Genomic DNA, 23586 nt, shown 5'->3' with positions numbered 1-23586 from the left:
TCTAATATCTATCTATCTATCAATCTATCTATCTCATATCTATCTATTTTTCTATCTTATATCTATCTATCTCATATCTATCTATTTTTCTATATCTATCTATTCCATATCTATGTCATATCTATCTTTATCATATCTATTTATCTGTTATCTATCAATCTCATATCTGCCTATTTCATATCTATTTTTTTTATATCTATCTATCTCATATCTATATCTGTCTATCTATCTATCTATTTTTTATATCTATCTATCACATATCTATGTCATATCTATCTATTTATCTATCTATCTCATATCTATCTATCTCAATATCATATCTTTCATCTTTCTATCTATCTCATATCTATCTATCTATCTGATATCTATCCATCCATCTCTCTCATATCTATCTATCTATCTAATATCTATCCATCCATCTATTAATATATATGTATAGGCCATCTCCTTTGAGCATACCGCCCCATAAAATACCACTTCTTAATGCAATCTTGCAAGCAATTCAATGTGTGCATATCCTACTACGATCTATGTATGTATATTGTATAATTGTACATGAGTGCCTTACACCTGCTTTCATTTACATTTAGACAGAAATTTGGAGATGCTCAATTTTTCATTTATTTTCATCTCATTTCAGATCAATAAATTCCCTGAAAATCTGTCCTATTAAAACTTTTTAGGTTGTCCTTTTAGCAGAAGACGTAATTATTCTACAAGACGTCCGTAGAGCTGGATGCCAGCAATCTCTAAAGCTGAGTGATGTGTAACAATTCAGATTTACAAGCAAGCATTAAAATTTGAACCTACCGTGAAAATCTGTAATCCATGGTATGACAAATCCCAAGGGTTCTTAGTCAACAAAACAAGTATTTTGTCTCGATCCAGTTTGTGCTCAGCAGGAACACCAAGAAGAAATGCTGCGTGCCTGCTGCTGCGAATGCCAGTCTGCAGCTTGAGGCTGACTTACGGATGACACATAGTTAGCGCTGAGGTTTTCTATGGAAAGAAAAAAAAAATGGGACGCGAATCAGAAGAAAGTGAATAGGCGTTTGTTTGCAATTATGACTGGGCCGTACTGAGGAGAAAGGGGCCAGGCTCCAGGGGGAAATCTCTGCCTTTTACACCTCTCTGGAAATGTCATTTCTTGGCAGCGATGTCTTGCTTTCTGACCTCTTGGTCACCTATTTTGTGCTATATTGTGACTATGGGAATTTAAAAGTATTAACAGATGAAGAGACTGCCAAGTAAAGGATCAGGATGCAATAAAACAATAACTTTCTGATACTTCATGAAATTAAACTCTAAGGAAGACCGATAATCAGAAAAAGGTGTACAGTAGGGTCAGGCCATGTGACTGCTATCGGCTCTTGGAGGCCGGTGTCTCAGCCTTGGTTGGTCCCATTCCCTTTACTAATGGGTGGTGAGAAACGTTTACCGGAATACATTACTAAGATAATCGCTGTTCAAATATCTAAGGCATAGAGTACACGATAATGACGGACAATATAGAAGTTAATGGAGAATGACGTAATACGCCTTTAAGTGTTAACGAACAATTAATCTATTCCTTTCAAGGGCATAATGACTACAGCATATTGATTACAACTAGAAGGTAATTGCAGATTCACAATTTTGTATATTCATCCACATTATACCGCTATAAACAATACATGCATTGTGAACACCCACATGTAACAACAGGATCGCAAGCGTTAACCATACGCAAAATACTGTCCCTGCTATCATTTATAGTAAAACAATTGCGTATTTACAAATGTAGCAAAGTTTACCTTGACTCTTAATGTGTTACTGTCTATGCGACTATTTATTTTTCCTTCCAATAGCTTTTTAATGACTTTTGTCGTGTTACTATAACAATAGATTTACAATGGCCCAGTGTCTTAAGAATAGCTTTTCAATGGCTTTTAATGCTGCCGAAAATTATCACAGTCAGGTTAAACCTTTGGCCTCTCTTCTCCATACAGCGAGCTCAGTACTATGAATAAAGCATTATAGTTGGGGGCCCTGTTACAGGTTTAGCGTTGGGGCCCAGGAGCTTCAAGTTACGCATCTGCTTTAAGGGGTTAAGATAAGTTGGGGGCCCCAAGATAAACTTTTGCACCCGGGCCCATGAGCCTTTAGCTATGCTCCTAACTATAGTGGACACAGATGGGGATGGTTGCACTCAGGCTCTAAAACGTTAGAGGAGCCCATAAGGGCTCTCTTCCCCATATAAAAAGACTAGTACTGTAAATGGAGCATTATAGTGGGGATTCCCCACATTGTTAAATAATAATTACTCTTGAGAACATATTATTACGTGCACAAATATATGGCTTTTATATTATGAGAAATTGGAGTCCTACACAAAATGTGTGCTGAAGTGAAGGGAAACATATCCTTACATTTCCTTTAAATAATTGATTCTACGTATTCACCGTTTTCACCAGTTCTACCATGTTTCCCTGAAAATAAGACAGTGTCTTATATTAATTTTTGTTCAAAAAGGTTTGACTTTTTTACATGTATAGCTGCCTGGACACTATTTAAATTGACTTTTTAATTTAACTCTTAGCAGGGCTTAATTTTGGAGTAGGGCTTATATTTCAAGCATCCTCAAAAAGCCTGAAAAATCATTTTGCATCCTCAAAAATTCTGGAAAATCATGCTATGTCTTATTTTCAGGGTATGTCTTATTTTCAGGGAAACAGGGTATGCCACCTATTTTTCTATGTAGAGTATAAGCAACGAGGGATACTTGAGTCACAGACAAGGGAGATTTGAGTGCACAGACTGGTCTACTGAAGCTTTAGTGACAGTAGGCCACTAGTTACTGACACTTTAAAGACTTTGGGCCTAGAGGGTTGGGAAATACATCCAGGGCTTTTCTTTTCTTAACAGGCTTGCAATAGACCACATCCTACCGCATGTCGTTTACTTCCCTTGGTTGAAAGTAAGTTCTCAGGCTATAAAACATGTTTTAACCAATCTTACATATGTCGCCAGTAGTCCCTGGTCTGGATGATTAGATACTTGACATTTTGTGTAAACAGCAAAATATGTGAAATTGCCAGTACCCCATACTGTCAACATGTTGGAAAGGTCCTTAGTACATTCAGAAGACAAGATTATATGTTGCTTTTTGATGGCACCATGACATCACTTAGTGCAGAGGGCCCCTGTGCAAGGAAGGGTTCCCACTCCAACTCCCGCTATCGCAGGGCCACAGGAGGATGTTGAGAATTATTCTGACGAATAGGTGGTGCAAAGTCATGAAAATTGCAGTAGAATTCAATACTGGTGCTTAAACTAACGTGTTCAAATACACAACTCATCATTCCATGGGCAAAAAATTGGAATACTGAGCAAAGGTAAAAACATCAGCTGGTCAGATGGATCCAAATTTCTGTTGCATCATGCTGATGGGAGGATCAGAATTTTGGTGTAGCCAGCATGACTTTTCTGGTGTGAACACTTCTGCCTACTGGAGGTGGCATAAAAGTGTGGGGAGAGTTTCCATAGTGCACCTTGGGTTTTCTGATACCTGTGGATGGATGCCATGACCAATTGCTGAGACTGAAGGTCAAAGAAAGACCAAAGAGCTACTAGATAGGTCTCTAATAAAGTAGGCATTCAATGTAATTTGGAACCCTTGTAGGCCCTATTCCCATCTGTGCCGGGGCTGCTGGTGTAGTTCCTATTGTTGAGCTCCATCTTTGGAGCTGAGCATGAAAATACCAGATCCACGGGGTGCAACACTGTATAAAGAAGGCTATCCAGCTTTCTGCATGCCAGCAGAAATTGCAGTCTGAAAATAGCATTCAGAAGAAACCATGGATGGCTCCGTAGCTGTCAATGCAAATGTCGATCCAAGCTGTAAGCTTTAGTCTCCGTTTTAGCAGGTTTTTGTAGCAACAGCCTATGGAGCCTTCCTTCTGAATGTTGTTTTTGGCATTTCAGATGGGATCCCCAGAAATGGGTTACACTGTGAAGACAATGTGGATGAAGCCCAAGTTCATTAATGTGCTCCATCAAGCACAATTCCAATCTTCCATCCAATACTTTTCAACATTGGGTGGCATGCGGGAGGGGAACCTCACCTCTGAAACTGCTATCACCTGTTACCACACAGAAACATTTAAGACCATAGCTGAATGAAGATCTCACAGACCACCATAGCCTAAAAATAGGTACCTAACCAATGCATTGGCAGAGGACTGCCCGGGAGTGAGAGTCGACACTTTAATTTACTCAGTCACTGTGGACAATTCAGGTAAGGAGCTGACTAAGAAAAAAAGGGGATTACCCTTTTGTGGTGGTGGCAGCTCAGCCCCAGGAACAGGCTTTAAATTTAGAGGGGCCTAGATAGAGCCCCCAACACCTCCTGGACCCCTGTACAGCTGAACTGTCTGTACAGGCAATGTGTCTGCACCTGATTTAGGCTGCTTTAGTTTCAAGTCCTCATTCCAAATGTTCAATGCATCAGATTTCTTAAAATGTCTCATAGATCCCCATTTTAGGACAAAGGGAGTAATATTTCTTCTATTATCTTCCTCATTTAATGTGACATGTCACTGTGATACTAGAACAGTGGTTAGATGAGTGTGGGCAATTGACATTTGTGACCTCTTCTTCCTGAAACGAAGCATGAAAATGCTTGTAGGATTAACCTTTCCATTTTTACAATTCTACAAAACAGACAGAAGAAAAAAAAAAGATTTCTTCTACTTGTATAGAATGTAAGTGAATATTTGAAATTGTAAATATGAAACAGATGAGCCTTGTTTGGTGCAGGTTGCTAAGGCAGCAGAAATGCAGTCCTAAGCTCTCACTCACAACCTGAAGGTTGCGAATTCAATCCTCACATGGTTCAGGTAGCCGGCTTAAGGTTGACTCAGCCTTCCATCCTTCCGAGGTCGATAAAATGAGTACCCAGCATGTTGGGGGATAATTGCTAAGGCAGCAGAAATGCAGTCCTAGGCTCTCGGTCACAACCTGAAGGTTGCGAGTTCAATCAATGCGTGGTTCAGGTAGCCGGCGCAAGGTTGACTCAGCCTTCCATCCTTCCGAGGTCAAAATATGAAATAGATGAGCCTTGTGTGGTGCAGATTTCTAAGGCAGCAGAACTGCAGTCCAAAGCTCTCGCTCACAACCTGAAGTTTTGCGAGTTCAATCCCTGCATGGTTCAGGGAGCCAGCTCAAGTTTGACTCAGCCGTCCATCCTTCCGAGGTCGGTAAAATGAGTACCCAGCTTGGTGGGGGGGGTAAAAAGATGACTGGGGAAGGCAATGGCAAGCCACCCGGCAAAAACAGTTTACCTACAAAATGTCACAATGTGACATTACCCAAGGAGACAGTCATGACTCAGTACTTGCACTAGGGGACTTCATCTTACCTAAATATGAAACATAACAGATGAAAATAAATATTTTTCACCACCAGATTTTGTTTTTCCAACCATGTTAGTTCCAGACTGGGAGATTAGACTGTTCAAGGCTGATTTACCATTTACCCTTATCAGAAGTATTTATGTATACGTCATAAAATAAGTTAAAATTCAAGTACCAGCAAGATATTTACTGCAATAAATGCAACAGAGAAGCGTTACTATGTGCCAAGATGAAGACGTAGGATTCTACAAATAATAGGCATTCCATTGCAGAAATGCGGGCCTGTTAATCAACAAACTTTACGACTTATTGCTACACAGTCATGGGAAATACTTAGGCAAAAGAGGCATAAAAACCATCCTAATCCTCCTAATCAGATGTGCGATCAAAAGCTGTTGGTTGATGCGATATTAATGGGTTTTCCATTTGAATGTAAATACAAATTAAAGTTTTGACAAAACAAAAAGTTCTGTAAACTTCTGACACCCGTACACGTTATACTACATTTGATGAAGATGGACTATTTCATCCGTAACAGACAGTCGCTGAGTGAAATGTAACACTGAAGGATTGTCTCAGCCAACTAACGACACACTGTCATCATCTGAGAAGACGTTGGCTGCGCTTACATTTCTGGCCACTAATCAGACAAAAGATCTTTCATTCTTACCAAAGACCTTTCATCCACAAGAGATCTTTCCTTAAAGAACGTTCCTAAAAAAAATGTTTGTCCATCTCTATGGCCATTTTAAACATCTGTAAGAGCCAAGACCTTTATAAAATGATTATGTGCTGCTGTGAAAGGGCCACTCTGGTGAAATAACATTTTTCCATCCCTGCCCCCTCACCTGATTGCCTGTCACACTATGGAGGTCTCCTCTGTATATTGCAGCCACCTCCCTGGAGTGCAGCCTCCTGCCTGATACTTATCAGGCACCCTCTTGAGGCTGAGAATTTTTACTCTCAATTTAACATCTACCCCATGGTGCATCTGCACAGCATTATCTGCGGGGATACCATTTTTATCTGCTGAAGGAACAGTTTAATTGTCATTACCTTTTATGTTCAGCTAAATAAGCTATAGACCATAAGTATACAGTCCGCAGGATGAGCTGTGATCTCCTCTATTATAACTGTGTGACAGGAGCAGTGTGATCATCTTCAGTAACAGGGATGGAAGTGTATACGACCCCTTCTGGGCAGTTTTTAGTGGTAGGATTCATGTAAGAGCATCAAACGAAGTGAGAACTTGACTAGAAAATCAATATATAGCCCGAAACAGATCTGAGCTGGTTAGAATTGAGATCACTTGACCATCTGAGGAAAGGGAAGCCAGGAGTTTCAGGCACAAAGAATTAACCAACTAAAGTAACACTAGCTATATACTGGGGATTGGCTACATAATGAATGAATGAATGAATGGAAAAAAAAAATCACTGGAGTGGCCCTTTAAGAGGCTGTGGCATTACAGCTCCTTCATTTCTGCTGATCGGTGAGCAGCTACCATTAATCATACATTGATAGAGCTTTTTTTCTAGTGCTTTAGGAATACTAGATGTAAATAAATGTACTGACATTGAATTCTTATGTTGATTCTTAGTGTGCACACAAGGCAGTTCGGTTGCAATGAAAAACCGCACCACCAAAAGGTGCATGTAAAAAACTTTGTGCGTTTTTTGCCACATTTTACTAGAATTCTAGCAAAACCACATAAGGTTTTACCGCTTCAAAGCAATGTTGTGAGCTAAAAGCAAAGGTCAAGTCATCCCTTATGCCACTGCTTCTGGTGTCATACGAGCGTACACTGAGTTGTCACTTTATTAGAGACCCCGTCAAGTACTGCATTGGACCTCCTTTGGACTTTAGAACTGCTGTAATTCACTGTGGCATAACATCCATCAGGTGTTGAAATCGTTCTGAAGGAATATTGGCCATACAGACAGGGAGCTTCCTGTAGTTGCTGCAAATTAGATACTTTGAACAGCTAACAGGAAGGGTTCAGCGATTCATGCTGCTTGCAACAATTTGTGGGTAGAATGCCAGGCAGCTGAGTGGAAAGTGAACAGACCCCATTTGATAAATGGCGACTGTTTGACGCTGTTTGGTTCCATCATAAGACGGATCCATTCAGCCAGGGAATACCTTCTTCCCAAATGGAAAGGAAAATGGAACCCCCACTGCAAGTGTGAAAGCAGTTTTAAGCCCCATTTACACAAACGATTATTGCTCACAATTTGTTCAAACGATGTCTTTTGAGCAATAATGGTTGCGTGTAAATGCTACCATCACTTGCTTTTGGTCTGAACAATGATTTTTAGCTCAGCATAAAAACCATTATTCAGCAGGGATTGCACACTAACTGACAGCTGATAGCAAGGACTGGACGCTGTAATTCACCACGGAAGCGCTGCTAACATTGCATTCAGCTGCTGTCCTGCGGGAGAACAATATAGCTGTATGCAGATAACAGACCACCCGCTGTTCTCTGCAAACAGCGAAGGGAGCCTGACTTACAGGCAAATGAAGCATTAGTTCCCCTTAGCAGTTTATGCAAAGTGATCGCTCAAACAGTCATTCAAGCTATCGATATATAGGTATAATTATTAGGATGGGAAAAACATTTAATTGATTGTCCTAGGTTACTGATAGAGATGAGCGAGCACGCTCGTTTAAGGCTGTTGCTTGAGAGAGCATCGGTCCTTTCGAGTAACTGCTTACTTGTCCGAGCACCATGCGGGGGGGGGGGGGGGAGAGTGAGAGAGATCTCTCTCTCTCCCCTCCAGTTCCCTACCCCCCGCATGGTGCTCAGACGAGTAAGCAGTTACTCGAGCATCAGCCTTACACGAGCGTGCTCGCTCATCTCTAGTTACTGATAATGATGCAGAATTTGAAATAAAAAATCCATCAGAGTGCTTCTTAAAAGTGGTTGTACCAACATTACAAGTTATTCCCAATCCACAGGATAGGAGATAATTTGCTGATCAGTGGAGATCTCACCAGTGAGAACCCCACGATCTTGTGAATGGGGTCCCAAGTCCAGATGTGCCTATCACTGTGGGGGTCACTTCTCCTCTCTGCAGTGACATCAGAATAAATAGAGCGTTGGCCATGCGGGCTCCATTCATTTCAAAGGGGCTGACAGAAATACCCAAATACTCATTGCTTAACTATCTACACAGTCCCATGGAAAGTGAATAGAGCGTTAGCACTCTATTCTGTATCCTCCTCACTGTGGACCACCATTCTCTAGCTTGACAGGTGTCTCTATCTTCCTCCACTGCAGGGTTACTATAGCCCACCGACCGCCTTCCCGCTGAGACCCCCAAACAATCAGCAAGTTATCTCTTATTCTTTGGATAAAGGATAACTTGCAATCTTGGTACAACCCCTTTACGGTCATGCAAATTAGATCTCTTATAGGCAATGTTTCCTGAGAAAAGGTATGCAAATCAGCTCACCCCCAGAGAGAAAACTCTCTGAGGCCTTATTGATGGGACCATACATACGCAGGTATTTAGCCGCATCAAAAAAAAAAAAAAAATCCAAAAATCACAACCATCTGAAGTATTGGATTATAATGTATTCATGAAGGTGAATGCTTTTTGGGCGGGTAAAAAATTGCGCTGGGAAAAAAAGCAGATTGGCGTCCGTTTTTGGTCACCGATTTTATACGCCGTGTCAAAAGATAGGTCTTGCTCTATCTTTTGCCAAGATACACAGAAAGCTCCTATAGACTTCGAGTTACTCGGCGTACAATGCTAGGAAACGAAGACAGCTGGCCCAATTTAAGCATTAACAGTAGAGATGAGCGAGTAGTGCCTTAGCTGAGTATCTCCCCGCTCGTCTCTAAAGATTCGGGGGCCGGCGAGGGTGGGGAGCGGCGGAGGAGAGCCAGGAGGAACGGAGGGGAGATCTCTCTCTCCCTCCCTCCCCCCCTGCTCACTCCCGCAACTCACCTGTCACCCGTGCCGGCCCCCGAATCTTTAGAGATGAGCAGGGAGATACTCGGCTAAGGCACTACTCGCTCAAGTAATGTGCCTTAGCGAGTATACTCGCTCATCTCTAATTAACAGTCATTCCGAGGATTTCTGCCAATCGATGGATTTCCGTGTCACAGCAATCTTTTTTTCTGATACGCAACATCTGCCTGTTTGAACATCAGAAAATATGTGGCTAAAGTTCGGAACTCAATCGCGGCAATTTTTCATTCATGCAATTTTACAAAGCGTATGGGCAACTGTAAAAATGCATAGGGTCGTGTGAAATAGCCCTACGGTAGCTATCATATAAAGGCCCTTTTACATGGAACCATTGTCATTCAAACGAGTGAAAATGAACGACCATGGTTCAGTGTAAGCGCAGTCAACGATCAAACAGCGAACAATGAATCGTTCACTTTTAGTTCATTCATTTTATGCAGGCATGAAAATCATCGCTGGGTCATTCACTAATTGTTCGGTTTAAATAGCGCTTGTTCAATTGCTATCAGTCACTTATACAGCGAATGTGAACGACTGAACTACTTCTCGTTTGAATCAGCCAACGATGTATCTGCTGTATAAACAAGCAATCTCTGACATAGTTCGCTTGGTTAAACGAGAGATCGGCAGGTCTAAATGGACCCTAAGTCAATGTCCAACCTATTAACTCCTTTAGTGGAACACCCAGAAAATCTAAAAATGTGCTGAAGACTACCTAAACCTGCCACTGAAGGAGTTAAGGAACCTTGAGGAGATGCTTTTCTTCCTTTAGCAGGGCTTATTTGCATACATTTTCCCAAGGAGCATGGCCTGTAAGGTCCTCTACTCCAGCTGGCGGTCTCAGCAAGGAAAAACAATATATCGCTGAGAGCATCTTTAATTACATAGACTGGCTAACAAATGGAGTCTATTTACTTTGGAAGATGCATCTTGTAATGGGCAGACTAATATGTAAGTGGAAAGTAATCAAACCGATAAATAAAAAGAAAGCAATAACATGGGTACGTGGGAGGCTTTCAATTTTATCGTAATCATGGTAAATTGTCATTGACCTTAATTGGATGACATTCTTATAGACTGATGACTGGGTAATTAATTGCACAGATGATGTGACTGATTGAGGAGAGTCATATGAATGCTCTACAGCACATACAGTTGGTTAGATGTTACGTATTCAAGTATCTTTGAAATCCCATTTCTCATGTTTGGCTTTAGATATACGAAAATGGTTTAGCAATCCTATCTGCATTTGACGTAATGGCGTTATCTACATAAGACTTGGTCAGTAATCTGGACATGTCAAAATGAGAAAAAGTACTTGGAATACGGAGCAACCTGAGTACGTAATAAAAGAAGTACAGAGTTAGCAGATCTACAAGGTTATTGGCCAGACTTCACTGTTTATTCATCGTTCCAGAATAAAAGACATGTTTCGAGGCAATAATGCCTCTTCCTCAGTATTGCTGGGGACACATTTGGTGTGAGTAGAAGTGCCTAAATGTGTGTCAGTGCTGAGAGACACCAGTATAATTGTTACTGTGGATGTGTGCATATTTTATAACATCGTCAGGTTGTGCCTAAAGGCCCATTTAGGCACAATGATAATCACTCAAAAGATGTTTTTTGAGTCACTTTTGAGCGATCATCGTTGTGTCATTTACAGCGCAAGATGCAAATGATAAGCGGGGCCGCTTGCCTTCTGCATCCAGCTGTTCCCCGCTCCGAGCGCCCGGCTATTATACAGCTGAGCGCTATGAGCGGAGGATGCAGAAGACAAGCGGGGTGTCCCCTCTTGTCTTCTGCATACATCTGTTCCCCGCTCCGAGTGCCCGGCTATTATACAGCTGAGCGCTATGAGCGGAGGATGCAGAAGACAAGCGGGGTGTCCCCTCTTGTCTTCTGCATACATCTGTTCCCCGCTCCGAGTGCCCGGCTGTTATACAGCCAAACACTCTGAGCGGAGGATGCAGAAGAGAAGCAGTGTGTCCCCACCTGTCTTCTGCATCTCGCTGTTCTCTGCTCGGAGCACCCAGCTGTTATACAGCCGAGCGCTCCGAGTGGGGTATGGAGAAGACAGCTGGACTACTCTGTTCCTCATACCCAGCCTGTCATTAGAGAGGGGGATACAGCTAAAACAATAGTATAAGCTGTATCCTGCTGTGAATTACTGATAAGGCTCATTGTTGTCTTTCAGCACGATGAGCAACGGCATAACGAAAAAAGGCACAATGTCAGTGCAGTTACACACGATTATTGCTCAAAAGACGGCTTTTGAGTGAATTTTGAGCGATAATCGTTGTGTCTAAATGGGCCTTAAGGCTCCTTTTAGATGAGACGATTCTCATTTGCATGAGTGAATGAGTGACTGATGTCTTCGCTAGTTCGTTCACTTTCGTTCAACAAGAATCGTTCAGTATCATTCAGTCTTTCACATTAGCGAATGTGAAAGACTAAGGGCTCATGTCCACGGGGAAAAGAAGAATTAAAATCCGCAGCGGATTTTAACTCTTCTCCCGCGCGCGGATCCGCACCCCATAGGGATGCATTGACCACCCGCGGGGTAGATAAATACCCGCGGATCGTCAATAAAAGTGATTTAAAAAAAAATGGAGCATGGAAAAATCTGGACCATGCTCCATTTTCATGCGGGTCTCCCGCGGGGACGGCTCCCGCGGGCTTCTATTGAAGCCTATGGAAGCCGTCCGGATCCGCGGGACACAAAAATCACATTTTACTTACCCGCTCCGTTTCTTCTCTTCGGCGCCGCGCCATCCTCTCTCAGCCGCGGCCGGATCATTTTGCTTCGGCCCGGCGCATGCGCGGTGCACGTCACCGACGTCATCGTGCACATCCGCCGAGCCGAAGAATGAAGATCCGGCCGCGACGAGAGAAGATGACGCCGCCGCGAAGAGAAGAAACGGAGCGGATGGGAGGTGAGTTTATTGTCATTTATTTTTCTTTTCAGCGCTCATGTCCGCGGGGCAGGAGGGACCCGCTGCAGATTCTACATGTAGAATCTGCAGCGGATCTGATTTTCCCCGTGGACATGAGGCCTGAATGAGCGCTGTTTAAATGGAATGAGAAGTGGATGAACCAACAATGATTTTTATGCCTGCATAAAACGAATGATGAGCAAAAAGTGAATGATTCTTGTTCATTGTTCAGTCATTGGCTCGCATTTAGACTCAACAATACGAGGGGCTGCTGATAAGTGTTTGGCTTTGTGTTCTTTTATTGTTTCTATGGTAACGAATGTTACATTACATGAAAGCCTTATGTGTCCAATATTGGTTTTCAAAATGTTGTGTTTGTAGCTTAAGGCAAGAGTGATCTAGGCACACGGGAAAACAAAATGGTGGAGTCTAAGGCGATATTCACAGCAAATGAGAGCAGAGGAGTGATAAAATTCTTGTTTCTGCAAGGAAAGTCCGCGAAGGATATTCATGGTGATATGTCACAGACATTGGGGGATCAATGCCCTTCATATTTTACAGTTAAGAACTAGGTTGCCAAATTTAAAACGGGCCACTTCAGCACCAATGATGAGGAACGTCCTGGACGACCGAGAGAGGTTGTTGTTCCGGAGATCGTCGATGCTGTGCACAACCTCATACTGGAGAATTGGCCAATTTCAGCTGAAGGAATAGCAGACATCATGGGGATTTCTGGTGAACGTGTTTGTGTCATTATCCATGAACATTTGAACATGAAGGAGCGATCTGCAAATGGGTCCCCAAATGTTTGACAACAGATCAGAAAAGCATGTGAGTGAAAATGTCCCGGTCCATTTGTCAGCGTTTACGGACTGATAAGAACCTCCTGGATCGACTGGTCACTATGGATGAGACCTGGATTTATTTGTATGACCCTGAAACCAAGGAGCAGTCAAAAGAGTGGAGGCACAGTGGTTCTCCTTGCCCAAAGAAGTTCAGGGTGCAAAAATCAGCCACTAAGGTGATGGCGTCTGTATTCTGGGATAAGGAGGGTGTGCTGCTAGTGGACTACCATCAAAATGGTTCCACCATCAATGCAAGGGATTACATTGAACTTTTGGACCAATTGAAGGCAGCTCTAAATGCCAAAAGGCGCGGCAAGCTGTCCAAAGGAATCTTGTTCCTGCATGACAACGCCTCTGCTCACACTGCACAAGCGACCACAGCAAATCTGGTGGAGCTAGGCTTCCAGCTGGTTGACCACCCACCTTATTCACCAGATCTAGCTCCCTCCGACTATCATCTGTTTCCAAACCTGAAGAAACACCTCAATGGTACCAAATTTCACACCATTTCTGATGCCATGGCTGCTACGGATGACTGGTTTAAGGAACAACCGAAATCTTTTTTGCAAGGCTTACAGAACTTGGAATACCGATGTAAGAAGTGTGTTGGTATCAGTGGAGAGTATGTGGAATAAATGAAAAGTTTCATCTTCCTATCTTGTTTCTTTCTGGGTAAAGCCAAAGACTTATCGGCACCCCCTCATATCATTCACTTTCACTAGCTTGAATGTCTAAAAGCACCCTTATTCGCAGTACTTTTCTCTTGTTGAAACTTTCATTGTTGACACAACAACCCATACGGGTGCAGCATCTCCCTGGGATGGTTGCACCTAAATTCCTCACCATGGTCTAATTTTGCTATTGAGGAGAGTATTCTTTCATCCTACCTGCCAGGAAGTTTCAATTTTACCATACTCATCTATCGTTGGGGTCGCTCCACTCCTTTGTTTCCATTACTTCGACAGCTATGGAATTTATTATTTTTTTATACGTTATGCAATATCTGTTTTTATAAGCCATTTCATTCTTAGTATTCAACTTTTTTTGTACTACTTAAAGTGTCATGAAAGAAAGATGTATAAAAATAATTTTAAAAATGCTCAGGTTGTGAAGTAGTGCCATCTGTTTTTCATCCTAACGCAAGGATTTCATTAGAAAAGCAGAGAAATAGAACACGCGGCAAATGCATTTCAAACGTTCAAAGTAATAATTTTTGTAAACTGCATAGGCCGTGCTGATGGTAAGATATCCTTCTAAAGAAAGGTAAAGACGAGAATCGGCACCAAAGGGATGGATGCAACATGGACATCAAGTCTACAGCTTCGTTAAAGTAGTCATTTGATAAATTGGCAGTCATCTATGTGTAATAATAATAATAATCTTTATTTATATAGCGCCAACATATTCCGCAGCGCTTACAAGACAGGGGAAATAAAAACAAAACCACGGTTACATGCAGTAATCAATTGATGGAAACAGTAGGGGTGCGGGTCCTGCTCCAACGAGCTTACATACTACAGATAATGGGGTGATACAGAAGGTAAAGGGGCTGGAGACTATGGCAAGGTAGAAAGTGGGGGATGCTATACTCATAGACCTGGTCAAACTTGGGCCATTTAGTGGCTGAATCAGTATGACTGCAAGGGCGGTTGATTGCAGCTAGCAGGAACTGCAGTCGGTAGGACAGGGAGCATGTTATCAGGCGGAGTACAGAGGGGTTTGTTTAGGGGATACGGTATGTCTCCCTGAAGAGGTGCATTTTTAGAGCACTGTAAATGCCTGAAGTTTAGAGCGTCAGTGATTGGCCGGATAGCTTTTGGTAGCGCGTTCCAGAGGACTGGTGCTGCTCTGGAGAAGTTTTGGAGGCGAAAATGACAGGTTCGAATTAAAGGGGCGCGTAATCTGATTTTGTTAGCGGAGCGGAGCACGCGGGCTTGGTGGTGAATTCAGATGAGGGAAGCAATGTATGGCGGTGCAGTGCTGTGGAGGGCTTTATAGATGAAGGTTGTAAGCTTGAATTGAATTCTGTATTGGACAGGCAGCCAGTGCAGTGACCGGCACAGGGCAGAGGCATCCAAGTAGTGGCTGGACAGGAAGATGAGCCTGGCTGCCACATTCAGGATGGATTGGAGAGGAGAGAGTCTGCTGCAGTGGAGGCCGATCAGCAACAAGTTGCAATAATTGAGCCAAGAGTGGATGAGGGCAACAGTGAACATTTTTAGCATGTCCACGGTGAGAAAGGGGTGGATTCTTACGATGTTCTTGAGATAGTGGTTCTGTAGTTACCTCACAGTAGTTTGGATTTTGATTCCCAGTGATCAACAATGCCGACTAAAGTAAAAAAAGGAGGTGGAGCAACCCCATGGTGGTGTATGTAGATAAGATATTGTCACTGGAGGCCCATGTAGAGTCTCGGTGACAATCTATATCCAGAGACTCATGTGGGGTGAAGGAATCAAGGGCCAATATGGAGATAATTCCAGTCCATAATAGACTCTACTGTTATCATTTCTCACACCAAATAAAACACTTACATACTGTCTTAGTAGTAGAATAATGTAAAAAAGTGATGAACCCCGATAAAAAGAGATCGATTGAACTGCCTGATGCAGAACAATATGAAGTATGTGATGGTTGGGACATGTTAGAGTATATTCACTTACAGCAGATGTGTTGCAGGCATCTCTACGACTGACCAATTTATCTGAATGGGATCAGCATAAACCCATACCCATCCTGCAGAAACAATCCCATTCTGATTAATGGAAGTGATTTCTGCCACAAATCTGCTGCATCTCCATTAGTTTGTATTTACACAGGCGATTCTCATGCACGATTTTTGCAGGTTGCGACTTGCACAGAAATCCCATGTGAAAAGAACCTAATATTTTAAATGGATTAATCTACTTGGGCAAGTTCTCTCTCAGACCAAGAGTCCAAGATAGAAAAATCACGCAGCACGTCCTATTTGCATGCGATTCTGTTCAGGAATAGCCCATTATTTTCTATGGGAGCAAAAAAAAAATTGCATCGCATTTGCACGTAGATGAGAGTTTCAAGTGAGTGCGATGCGATTATTCTATTTTTAATACTGAAACAACGTAATTTTCATGCGCACGAAAATCACATGTGCGGCGATGCAATGCATTTTTCTCACAAAACGCATCACACACGCAGAGAAAATCGTGGGTTTAAGAGTGCGATTTACAGTCCCTGTATAAATACATCTACCAGCAATGACGTCCAACCTGCATGCATCCAGCTGCTGCAGACCACAACTCCCGGCATGGGGAAAGCTGTATGTTCTCAGTAGCTGGAGCAACGGGCTGGAGACCGCGGTGGTAAAGTGCCAGAATCTATCAGCCAACAGGAAGAATACAAGATAACTAAAGATTGATCATTCCAGCTAAAACTGTAACAAATGTTGCAAAATGTGTTGGTATTGCACTCTACAGTGAAATGCTCCTATGTAAACACAAATATAATCAAAGAGGAGATAGTTATATAAAGGAACTGTTAGAGGTGTTTTTCTTTGAACTTTCATGCTGAGTTAAAGGGTCACAGGGCCCCAGCAAGCCTCCCCCACTTTATCGTTTACCAGGTACAGTGCTGTACATTCGGGTGTGGTTGTGCCTGGTACTCCATCTGTGTCAGGTGGCTAAATTAAAATATATACCCATGTATCCAGTCCTTTGGCCCACAGAAAGCTGTCTTTTGGAGCTGGGTTTCCAACAAATAAGGCTCCCCTGCACGTGTTGGATGGGCCCACATGCTTTGATCAAAATATGTGCTAGAACCTTGCCTTCTTATGCAGTTAGTATAAACTATAATTGCACAACTGTATTCAGACACTAAATGTCTATGAGTGCTGAAGCATGTGTGTCTGTTACTGTATTTTTTTGCAACCATGACTTACATGTGCCTTTACATTTATGTTTTGGAAGTGCTGATTTTTGTTTTTTGTATCCATTACCGGACATAGTCACAACCAAACATACAGTGCTGTCTCTGAATACAATGAAGGGGATGTTGCACCTGTGTGCATGGGTGTACAAAGGATTCCTATGAGATATACAAGGAAACAAGATTCTAATATTTGGTGTAATACTCCTGTGTGCTCAGATTGTAACTAAAAGTATAAAACAGAAAGATGTTTTTATGAGAAGCGATAACAGGTAATAGGTTCTGGGGAACTTTTCCTGTGCAATACAAACTTTTATCTGACACTGAGTAAATGATGTATATTATGTGAAGCAGACTCAAACATCTCACAAAACCTGTTAACTCTCTCATATCACTCTAATCTTATATCTGTCTATCTATCTATCTCATATCCATCCATCCCATATCTATCCATCCATCTCATATCCATCCATCTCATATCCATCCATCCCCTATCTATCTATCTCATATCTATCTCATATCTATCTCATATCTATCTCATATCTATCTCATATCTATCTCATATCTATCTCATATCTATCTCATATCTATCTCATATCTATCTCATATCTATCTCATATCTATCTATCTATCGCATGTCTATCTAGCTATCCATCTCATATCTATCTATTTCATATCTATCTATCTAGCTATCTATCCATCTCTCTCATATCTATCTCTCTCATATCTATCTCTCTCATATCTATCTCTCTCATATCTATCTCTCTCATATCTATCTATCTATCTCATACTTATATAATTATATACTATAGCTGGCTAGATATATCAGTAGAGTACAAAATGAGTGGAGAACATTATAAATGTGAGCTATAAAAGTCTAGGCAGTTCTTATGAGTACTGGGTACCATTTATTGGGGGTACCAAATGCATGCCAAACAGTTATGCAAGCCTCAGATGACTTAGCAAGAAATCACGTCACCTACAATGAAAACAAGGTACAGCAGTAAAATCCTCTATGGCAGCTCATTTCGAGGAATCTCATTTTATTGTGTTATAATTTGTCGGATTTTAACTCAGGTTTATCTTTACAAGGTTGTGAATATTGCATCAAAACGCATTCTTCCTAAACTCAGAACATAGCAACAAAGTTTATACTGACATATAAAAAACTTAGTGTTACACTAAAAGCAGTAAGAAGCCTTCTTGGAATTCATTTCTATGATTATATATACATACACACACATAGATAGATATGTGTGTGTGTATATCTATCTATCTCATATCTATCTATCTCATATCTATCTATCTATCTATCTCATATCTATCTATCTATCTATCTATCTATCTATCTATCTATCTCATATCTATCTATCTATCTATCTATCTCATATCTATCTATCTATCTATCTCATATCTATCTATCTATCTCATATCTATCTATCTATCTCATATCTATCTATCTCTCTATCTATCTCTCTATCTATCTCATATCTATCTATCTATCTCATATCTATCTATCTATCTCATATCTATCTATCTATACACACACATATATACGCAATACCCAATATGCTATAAAGATTAGTGTTTACACCGAAAGTCTATAGATAAACAAAGCAACTGTAGCATCTGAAGGTATTACATACGCAGTATAACTGACTCTACCATTGCACTTGTACGTAATGGCTCAAAAACTGTTAACCTTTTACCTGTAGACCAATGCAAAATCCTAACACTTTCTGCTATCATCCTCATTATGTGCTCCAAATGCCACTTAGCTCTAATGGATCTCAATACGCGTATTCGTTTAGAAAGCAGCTGCAGTATGTTTAATGAGCCCCTGTCATTAAGGATGCACAGCCATGATGGGTTCATCACTCTTCTCATTGCTACTATAAACAAGAAAGTAGCCCCATACAAAGTTCTTAAAAATGTTTTTCTTTGCTCGCTTCATATATTATAAAGGATCAGAGAGTAAAACGTACTTAACACAGTCTTATGGTTTTTTTTAATAAAACTGGCAAGCTTCTTGCATATTGTACAGATGCCACAAATGTTTGCTTCATGGTTATAGCATGGTGCAGAAAGTTATCTTATCTTAGCCATTAAAAAGCTATTGTTCTCTAATCTTAACACAACAAAACCCATTCTAAAGCAATTCAGAGTATAAATAAACCATCCTCATACACAGCCCACTGTGATATCACATGGCATTAAAGTCAAAGAGTCAAGCTGAAGACAAATGCATCTGCATATGGACCATAGATAAGGCACAATGTAAATGAATTCATTGCCAATGATAGAGGGCATTTGATACATTTCAGCTTTGCATGAAGTACAGTAATAGACAGTCAATAACAGGTCAGAATTGATAATCACACTATGTAACTGTAGACAAGATTTACAAATATACATGTTGCTACAATTTCCTTCCAGTGTATCAAAGTCGTTATGATAACAGTAACTAGCATTGCATTCTATGGATTGTTTTATTATTAGGATTTATGGCACAACTTTACACAGTTGGCCCAAAGTTGGACCGTAATAAAAATTCATGCGTGAACATTGTGAATCTATGCAAACGGATCAGCAAGGTGACACAAATGCAGAGCGCATACATAGGCTGCTGCACACATTAACAGTGGCAGATAAAGCGAGAAGTATGAGCCAGACCTTACCTTTCAGCAGCCAGGCTGCAACTGAACTGAGGCAGACACATGTACAGAAAAAAAATCAGTGAATGCAAATCACACACTGTAAGGGAATGTCTTCAAATTGCTGGCGGTTTGGCTGGGAAGAGCTGTTAGGGAGGGTGGTAAAACCTGTGATACAGTGAATACAGTTTTCTCTAGTCTTAGGCATGAAGAAGTGAGTGCCACAGTTCTACATTTCACATCATCTAATATGTTAACGGGAGCCGTCTGATTTGCATTTTGCTTCCAATGTTATTTATATTTTCTACGTAATTATCGAAAAGAGTATAATGCATTTCTAACTACTGTAAAGGCAAGACTGGGGGACCTATAGTATGTAAGGGGTATGCTACTAATCACCAGACTATTTCTAATGTTCATCGCAGCATTTGCCACCCCATTGCAGTTCCCTTATAGATAAGGGGTTTTGCTCCTGGTAGTCCGATACTTTTGCTTGAGAAAGCTGCAGACAGATAGGCAGGGCAAATGTAATATTTCAGCATGGCCATTCTTATAAATGATGCCACAAGATCCACCTAAATGAGAACCACTGTTATTGAGCGGCTCTCCATTTCAGCCATGGGGGGTGGGGGGGTCTCGAACAGAGAATCCTGCTCTATACTGTTCAGATATGAACTAATAGGCTATATAAACAGGTTCGCCAACTTGGCACAACTCTGTTAACTGGGTCATCTCATCAGGGCAAAGGTTTAGATGTATGGCTATTCATCGTAATGGTGGCCAGGTAATACTAGAAGGTGGGCCAAGAAAAAGTAGCCCACCTCCGACAATACTGCGACAGGAAGAACAAATTGATTTTTCATAGCTTTATTGATTTATACACGTTACAATAGATGTTGGAAATGGTTCCGGTTCACTTCTGTTCAGCTGTGGGGATCATGTTTGCTGATACTGCCTGCAGCTCTTCAACGGTGATGCTGCAGAAAGTGTTCCTAATGTGTTCATTGAGTTCATCCAGGGTATGCTGATTATTGGCGTACACTTTTTGCTTTGCACACCAAATGCCAATTTTCTGGTCATATTTTGTGAATTCATGGGACTTGATAAATGAAACCATCCTTCTTCTGTCATAAAGTGCAGCAATGGATCCAAAAGTCCTCTAGCAATCATAGTCAGCAACCACATACAGTAATTTACGCATTTGGCTTTGTCAAGTACTTTTAGTCCCTGCACACATTATTCTGAATGAGTTCAGGTTCAGAGTTTCCAGCATTCACCGACAAGTTTGTGATACTCCAACTTGCTGCGATGGACTCTGAGTTGATTTTCGAGGGCTATTTGTAATCCCCTGTTGAATGTGATGGATGACTTTGGGCATGCAGGCTGATGGAGGACTTGGTTTGTCCATGTTTGCAATAGACCCGGTTTCTGAACCAGTCTCTGAATATGACATTTAGCAGGGGATTTTGCATCTGGGTACTTGTTGGTGAAGGCATCTTGCATTTCCTAAATTGATCCACTTTGCACATAGCCTTCCACAATAACTGTTCGCTGTTTCAGGAAAGTAGGTGATCAATGAAGTCTGGAGAAGTAAATGTTTTACTCACCTTCCCGTTGTTCCTTTGGTGTGAGCGCTGAAAGCTGCCGCTCAATTGCATTAAGCAGCACGCTAAGTTGCCTGCCATTCTAATATTATAATGATTACCTTGCAGACCCCCTAAATATACGGCAGCAGCAGCTTTCAGCGCTCACTCTGCGCGAACAATGGGGAAGGTAAGTGAAACTTACAGCTCCAGACTCCATGGGTCACCTGCTTTCAGCCCATAAGCTTAGCTTAATGGGCTCAAAGTAGCTGACAGAGTCTCTTTAATAAGATGGAATTGGTAGTGCAGGTTTCACTGGTGCTTTAACAACTTACTAAGGTCACACAAAGCCTGGTTACTGACAAATCTGTTCTTCACAAGAAAGATTGGTTAGTGGGAACCATGCCTGGATGCAAACAACTTTCAGAATACTTATTACATACACAAATAAAGCCAGAAAAGCCTACAAAAGTATGATTAACAATCTGAATGTACATCAATTCATGATTAAAGGAATGATCTATATATGGAGAAAATTCAAGATTGTTGCTACTCTCCCAAGGAGTGCGCATCCTGAGAGGACTCCAAGAGCACAATGGGCAATCTCAAAAAGAGGTGAGAAAGAACCCAAAGGTAACAGCAAAAGACCTACAGAAAATTGTAAAAAAAAAAACCTCTGTTCATGTATCAGCTATTAGAAAACTACTGAACAAAAATGGTGCTTATTGAAGGAAATTATGAAGAAAGCAGCTGCTATCTAAAAGAATTGCAGCCCGTCTTATGTTTGTCCAAGACCACCTGGATGTTTCACATGCTTGTGGGGAAATATTCTATGGGCAGATTAGACAAAAGTGAAGCTTTTTAGCACAAGTTTTTAACACAACATGCTGCGAATTGCCCCGTTTCTCCGCGGTCAGCCTATCAATTACCGGCGGAGATTCGGCAATGGCTGCTGCTCCCGGGCTGCGGCTCCCGCGGCACAGCTTCGTCGCGGGATAGCGCAACAACCGTGGACAGGGGGCGTAAGGGTATGTTTACAAGCAGCGAAGATGCTGCGGAATTCACAACCAAATTTTCTGCAAGGGAAATTCAGCAGCATTTCCGCTATGTGTAAACATACCCTTAAAGGGGTTTCACCAGAATAACAAGTTATTCCCTACCCACAGGGGATAACTTATTGATTGGTGGGGGTCTCAGTAACTTGGACCCCCGACAATCAGTGACGTCACTCCTAAATGGAGTACTGGATGAGCATGCATGGTCAGTGTCCTTCCAAGAAAATGGTACACCCCCACATTATGGACGTGATTACTGTAAGGTTTTGGATCAGCAGTTTCCGGGGAAGTGGATTGGGCATCATGGCCCAGTAGAGTGGCCCCGTCCTTGCTGGATCTCACCCCCTTGCACTTTTACCTGTTGGGTGATGTCAAGTATAGGGTTTATGTGTGGTACACAGACCACAGCAGATCCTGGACACCCATGCAAGCATTTCTGCAGAGGTGTTGCTCTCAGTGCATCATTAATAGGGGAAGAGGATAGTCCTGATGATTAAAAACAATGGGAAGCACATTGAACATATACTGTAGTAGATCATCCCTATGTTCAATGTCGTTCCCAACCACTGTTTTCCATTTACTCAGTTATCTCAATACCTTTGGACCACCCTGCACATTAGAATTATTGATATTGTTGTTGTGATATTTGCTAACAAGAATTGTGCTTTATTTTTATTCTGGAACTTTACTGCCTAGGAATATAAAATAAGCTGGCATTAGAGATGAGCGAACGTACTCGTCCGAGCTTGATACTCGTTCGAGTATTAGCGTGTTCGAGATGCTCGTTACTCGTGACGAGTACCACACGATGTTCGAGTTACTTTCACTTTCATCTCTGAGACGTTAGCGCGCTTTTCTGGCCAATAGAAAGACAGGGAAGGCATTACAACTTCCCCCTGCGACGTTCAAGCCCTATACCACCCCCCTGCAGTGAGTGGCTGGCGAGATCAGGTGTCACCCGAGTATATAAATCGGCCCCTCCTGCGGCTCGCCACAGATGCATTCTGACATAGAGGAGGGAAAGTGCTGTTGGTGCCGGAGCTGCTATAGGGAGAGTGTTAGGAGTATTTTAGGCTTCAAGAACCCCAACGGTCCTTCTTAGGGCCACATCTGACCGTGTGCAGTACTGTTGAGGCTGCTTTTAGCAGTGTTGCACTTTTTTTTTTTTTTTTGTATATCGGCCATGCAGAGCATTGCGCCCTGCAGTAATTATACATACTCCAGGGCCAGTAGTGGTGGT

The 23586-nt window shown here is 41.8% G+C and overlaps 1 protein-coding gene across 3 annotated transcripts in view; it reads right to left on the bottom strand.

Annotated features, from left to right (window-relative positions):
- The window catches only part of TMEM100 (transmembrane protein 100), a 63384-nt gene that overhangs the window by 6923 nt on the left and 32875 nt on the right, over positions 1 to 23586 (bottom strand). For 2 of the 3 annotated variants that reach the window (XM_066588067.1, XM_066588065.1), the window contains exon 2: positions 811 to 999. The gene's annotated coding sequence lies outside the window, so the exon portion shown is untranslated. Of the gene's footprint in view, positions 1 to 810; positions 1000 to 19732; positions 19765 to 23586 lie in introns of those variants that run through there. The other variant, XM_066588066.1, reaches the window with a different exon arrangement.

Source organism: Eleutherodactylus coqui, chromosome 13 (genome assembly GCF_035609145.1).
Source record: "Eleutherodactylus coqui strain aEleCoq1 chromosome 13, aEleCoq1.hap1, whole genome shotgun sequence".
Classification (NCBI taxonomy): Eukaryota; Metazoa; Chordata; class Amphibia; order Anura; family Eleutherodactylidae; genus Eleutherodactylus; species Eleutherodactylus coqui.
The sequence above is the reverse complement of the archived record's forward strand: the minus strand, read 5'-3'. Positions and strand labels throughout refer to the sequence as shown.